The 6,000-nt window shown below is 37.6% G+C and overlaps 1 long non-coding RNA gene across 1 annotated transcript in view; it reads left to right on the top strand.

The window, feature by feature from the left end:
• The first annotated feature begins 4,059 nt into the window (after positions 1-4,059).
• The window catches only part of LOC105475110 (uncharacterized), a 316,642-nt gene continuing 314,701 nt past the window's right edge, over positions 4,060-6,000 (top strand). Inside the window, exon 1 of the long non-coding RNA XR_011622007.1 lies at positions 4,060-4,315. This is a non-coding gene — a long non-coding RNA (uncharacterized lncRNA). The remainder of the gene's footprint in view (positions 4,316-6,000) is intronic.

Genomic DNA, 6,000 nt, shown 5'->3' with positions numbered 1-6,000 from the left:
GAGGCTGAGGCAGGAGAACTGCTTGAACCCGGGAGGTGGAGGTCACAGTGAGCCAAGATCAAGCCACTGTACTCCAGCCTGGGCGATAGAGCAAGGATCTATCTCAAAAAAAAAAAAAAAAAAAAAAAAAGAAATCTTATTAGATGGGTTTTATTTATCCCTATGTAGCATGTCTTACTTTCCAGCATTACTCTGATATAACATCACATGACAGATAATGAAGGAAATCAATATATTTTACCCCAAAATATGTTTTTTGACCGTATTTTGAAATAGCCTTGCAAAGTCATCTTTCCTGGGGGGAAATTTGCATCTGTAAAGATCTCTATTAACATAACTAGATGCTTCCCCATCAGGACCTCCCAATCCTGAAGAGATGAACTGAGAGTCTAGCATCTAGCACCTTTTAAAGGTATGAATAGGAAACATTTGCCATCTGTTGTCTCTAAGGGTGGCTACCTAAGAGACTTCACAAGAATATTGGTCTCCACACCCCTTATCTTAACCCTGACACTCCTTTCTTATTGATTCCAGGTCTTTAGAAATTAACTTAACATTTTCAATCAATTGCCATTCAGAAAATCTTTGGGTCCACCTATGGCCTAGAAACACCTCCATCCTTTGAGATGTCCTGCCTTTCTGAACCAAACCAATGTATACCTCACATATACTGATTGATGTCTTATGTCTCCCTAAAAAATGTACAAAACCAGGCTGTAACCCCACCACCTTGGGTACATGTTCTCAGGACCTCCTGAGACTGTGCCTTGGGCCATGGTCACTCAGGTCTGGCTCAGAATAAACCTCTATAAATATTTACAGAGTTTGCTTTTTTTGGTCAACAGAGAAAAGCTGTTCTATTAAGGTCAAGTTGCTCTGGGAAAAGGCATGCTACTATTTTAAGAGGCTAGATGACAAAATGAGCATAGAATAAATGGAGTCGAGAGCTTTTCATTAGGGCTTCAAGTGAAGGAGCAATGACCCAAGTATGTGATCAAGTTAAAAGGTCAGCTCTGGATAATGAATGGGTCTTGAAATCTCTCAGAAAATTGATGTTTCTTTTCTCTTTCAATGCTACATAAGAGTCTGGATACTCAAGCATACTTTTCAGGAATTTCCATAGGTACATAACATAAATCTCTGTAAATTATAGATTATCATATTCTGCTAGTGATGAGGTTGTTAAGTTAAAGAACAAAACCAAAAGCACTACGCTGTTGTACACGTGAAACAGTGGACACTAATGCTAAGGTCAAAATAAAGTGGTATCCTCCATCTGCTGTCTACCAATCCCTGTGTCTGAGATGTTAGGAAGGGGACACTGTACAATAATGAGTTTATTTTTTCTTTATTCCTTAGTATAATACCTGTTTCTTTCTACCTTGATGAATTCAGCTGGATATCCCAGATTGAAATTCGAAGGCTCACGAATATTTACCTTTTTTCAGTCCAAAGCTAAGAGCAACACCTGAACAGACAACATTTCTTTGAACATTTATCAATTCTTGATAGGGAGACCATTTTTCCAATCTCATATCTTCTTGTTTCTGAAGAAATTTTGTATGAAAATGTGCATGTCTAAATTCACTAGGGAAGGCCTGTTGGCTGTTTATTCCTCACAGAATAGCATTAATCTTGGCAATTCATCAGAGACTGGAAGTTGGTTCTCAGACCCATAAACGTAGAAACTTGATAGCATATCAAGAACAAACTCTTCTTTAAGAATGGATTACTAATAATCAGACTCATTGAGGCTGATCTGTATAATCAAATGCTTATTATTGTCCAATGAAAAGAATAATCATACAAATCAACATCTTTGCACCTGTTTAATGCGTTGGACACAATCGTTTTTGGAAAAATCACTTATAGTCAGGAATTTGGAATAAACATGGAACCATAGCAAAGGAAGTTGTGTTGGTAAAATATAATTAGAAACAAAACCTCTGCCCAATCCAGAAAACCTTACTGCAAAGATGAAAAGAGAAATAAAACAGTTTTATTATTGAAAATGCATTAAACCACAATGTGATGTGAATCACAGGCAATCTATTAAAGAGACTGCAAAGGCAAAAAGAGATCTCACCCTCTTGTAGCCAACAGATACAGTCCATTTCATACATGTTCTCAAGATGAAGAATAAGTAGGTTTCCAGTGGGAGAACTTAACAGCACCATTTGTCACACCTAGTTTGTCCTCATTTCACTTGGTAATTGGGGTGACTCTGTGTCAGTTTATTGGCTTTATTCAAAAGAAAAATCAATTTCTCACATATTTATGACAGGAGATAATTTTGCAACTTGGAATGTGGCTTCCACTGATGTTAGCTCCCATTCTCCTACAGAAACTGGGAGATAGAGTGCTATGTTCCTTGATGATTATATTTCAAAGAGGTGGTTCTAAGGTCCTTGAGAAGGACATTTTTGGGTCATTAGGCTGGCAAGAGGCTTATTAAATTTGTAAAAGGAATCACATATATTTTAAAAAGAAGAGAAAGAGTTTACAAGCTTTTAAAAGTAAATGCTTGAAGAAAAGAGAAGGGGAGAATAGTCTCCTCCCTTATTTTTAACAGGGAGAATTAAGCCTCTTACTTTTAATTTGTATTTGCCCTCAGAATTGGGATATTCCAATGCTGAATTTGCATCATGCTTGAGTTGGCTGGATTTCCTTCTAGATGTTGGGAATTTGCTTTCTACCTTTGCTTTTCAGTCTCTCACAACCACTCCTCATCCACCATCAGTAAACTCACTTTTCCAGCCATTAACACATTCTTCCTTTAATATGTTTCATTCAATCAGATTACCATTAGCCAGGGGAGCTATTCAATCTGAGGCAAATTTGCTTACATTGATTTTCAAAGTTTGTCTCTTAAGGCAAACTCATTTCCTTTTCTTCCAAGTTCTTATGTGGTACTACATAAAAAAATCTAACGACACAGTTTACCTGGAGTACCCTAGAGCAGGCACTCAGCAACTGTTGAGGATTGATTGAGAAACCTCATTAACTGAAAGCCTGGCATAGGTTTCATTCCAGTTCAACTGGTTTCTGTGTAAAGCTGTATATTGGCAATTACAGGAATGGTTTCCATTTCCCTTTGCTGTTAAAGAAACTAGCAGAATTAAGCAATCAATGACGTTACCAAAATAATGACTACATCTAAAATGGAAACATTCTGATTGGCTTGTGAATCATTATTTAACCTCTTGAGATTTACCTGAGCTTTGCTGTGAAAATTTAGAATAGAAAGCAACCTTGCAGCTGAACTAAGACTAGTGACCTATTCAGCTTCTGTTTCCCTGTTCGGCTATCCAGCTACTTTATTAGCATGTTCATTGCTGTGGGTTCTGCTACTGCCTTTGGCACTGTGAGACACTCAAATTAACATGCACATAGGGAACCTTTGCCTTGATTGCCTTTGGGCTCAATTCATCCAAAATTACCATTGGAGGCAGCTCTGCTGACCTATGTCCACTGATTTAATAAGAAAAATTCACCATTCCTAAGAGTAGGAGACTTTCAGCTGCTAAGTTAGTTTGTGCTTCTTGCTTCAGAGGCATGTTCCTTCAAATAAGGTGTGTGTTTGTTTGTTTTGTTTTGTTTTGTATTGCCATGGATAACATGAAAAACAAAGAGAAATTAATACTGCTATGTTTAAACATATCCTATATTAGTAACCAAATGTAATGTTTCTGCAAGACGTTCTAGTAACACAGTTTCTGCAAGATCACTACTAACTGCATGTCTGGGTTTAGAAATAAGAGCCAATTTACTCTTTTTAAAAAATTATTATTATACTTTAAGGTCTGGGTTACATGTGCAGAATGTGCAGGTTTGTTACATAGGTGTACACATGCCATGGTGGTTTGTTGCACCCATCAACCTGTCACCTACATTAGGTATTTCTCCTAATGTTATCCCTCCCCTAGTCCCCCATCTCCCACCAGGCCCGGTGTATGATGTTCCCCTCCCTGTGTCCATGTGTTCTCGTTGTTCAGCTCCCACTTACGAACAATTCACTCGTTTTAAGGTCAATGTTTTGTATTCTCTGCCAGATAATAGCAATTTATAAAAAGCTGTGACTCCTCCTGCATTATTATAGACTGTCCATCAATTGGTATACATTTGCCTGAAATTCAAATGTGCCAAAGATATTTCTAGGGAACAATTTTCCAAATACAAGGCAAGATTGTGAGACACTCTCTCTTTGGAGATTACAAAAAGGAATGGTCTCAAAGTGAAAACAACAACATACTCATAAGATGCAAGAGACCTGAGAACAGATCCATCTCTGCTAATTACCAGATTTGTGAGCTGGGTAAGTTATTAATCTCTTTGAGCCTTAATTTTCTCATATGTGTATTTTACCTTATAGTCACTATACATAATACCATAACATGGTTTATAATAGAGTGTTAAGAAGAACACACAAAACAGCTGACATATAGCAGATGTTCAATAAAGGATAGCTCTTATAATTTTCCTATCAAAGGTTCCATAGCATCCTCTTTAGAGAGCACTGAAAAATGAAAACTATAATTTGCTGGTCACTCTTTGGACTCTGATGGCATAATTTCTGTACCTGGTATTAGTGCACCATGTTTTCATAATGAGCTCTAATTTGTTCCTAACACATTATCCTTTTCCTGCAAAAGCATCCAAATCATGTGTTAGTCTGTCAGGTCTGAAAAACAATCCCATCAAAATATGTATTCACGCTTTTAGAAAAAATGTTCCTTACATATTTGTCATCAGATATTACAGTTTTGTTTTTACTCAACACCTGATCATCAAGCAATAACCTTATTCCCATGGTGTTTTTTTTTTTTTTTTTTTTAAATAAGGCATGATGTATTAGAAATAACACTTTCTTAAAGGGGGAAAAAACACAAAGATTTTATCTAATCAATAATCTTAAAAGATCAAGAAAGATAGAATTTTGGTACTGATGGTGTAACTGAACTCAGGTCTGGCTGCTCACTATTCAAAAGCCAAAATAGGACAGTTGAGGTACGATGAAAGGAAAACAATTCTATTCAGATAATAGCACTTGGGAGATGGCTGGGCTCAGGCCTCAAAAGAATCATCTCAAAAGTTTAGGCTGAATGAAGGGGTTTAAAAAGGGAAAACTGGTGTGAGAAACATACAGGAGTGGGGCAGAGTGCAGCATCTGTGTGTCTTGTTCCAATGGCTGTCTTGAGTTATTGTCCACCTGGAGTATGTACTGACACCATGTTGACAATGGCTGGTCGTAGATTAACAGCCTTGGGGCGATCTCTGCATGGGAAGAATTGCATAGCTGGGTCTCCACGCCTGTTTTATTTTAAGATTAGCCCCTGCAAATTTTAAGCAAGCACATAATTAGATAAGCAAGCACAGTACAGAGGAGTTCCTGGTGGGAAAGGAGGGACACAAAGAGTTTCAAAGTGTATTTCGAGGCTAATATGAGAGAGAAGACAAAAAAGTTTTAAAATGCATTTTAAAGCCAAACAACTCAGTTACAAGGGGCCTTTAGAGCACATCTTAATCAGTTCTCTCACACTCTTCTCTCCCTCCCACAGTTTTCAAATGATAAAACTGATGCTCAGAGATATTAAATAATCTTGTTTTGATATTGCTAAGAGCAAAGCTCAGATTTCCTGACATTCCATTTTTTTCATGGTGGTCATTTTCTTTGTACACAGAGCTTCAAAGAGAAAAGAACTGTCAAGTTTCAAAACTTCAATCCTCACTCTCATCTTTTCATACTTGTATAGATTTTAAAAAGAAATGGTGAGGTAAATATTTGCTAGTTTTGCCTGCTTCAAATGGATTACCCTTCTGGTGACAGAACTAATGTTGCCCTTGGGCATCCATTCCACCCCTGCTTTTACTTCACATGATGGGATAGACGGACGCCCTTCTGGCCCCATGGGTGGGTGAGTCTGGCCTGGCCAATCAGAATCCCTTGGTCAACAGTGATTTGTTCGTAGATGGGCACACGACTCATTGTCCCAGAAGACT

The sequence above is a fragment of the Macaca nemestrina genome, chromosome 4 (assembly GCF_043159975.1).
Source record: "Macaca nemestrina isolate mMacNem1 chromosome 4, mMacNem.hap1, whole genome shotgun sequence".
Classification (NCBI taxonomy): Eukaryota; Metazoa; Chordata; class Mammalia; order Primates; family Cercopithecidae; genus Macaca; species Macaca nemestrina.
Note: the sequence above shows the minus strand (reverse complement) of the source record. Positions and strands in the feature narration are given on the sequence as shown.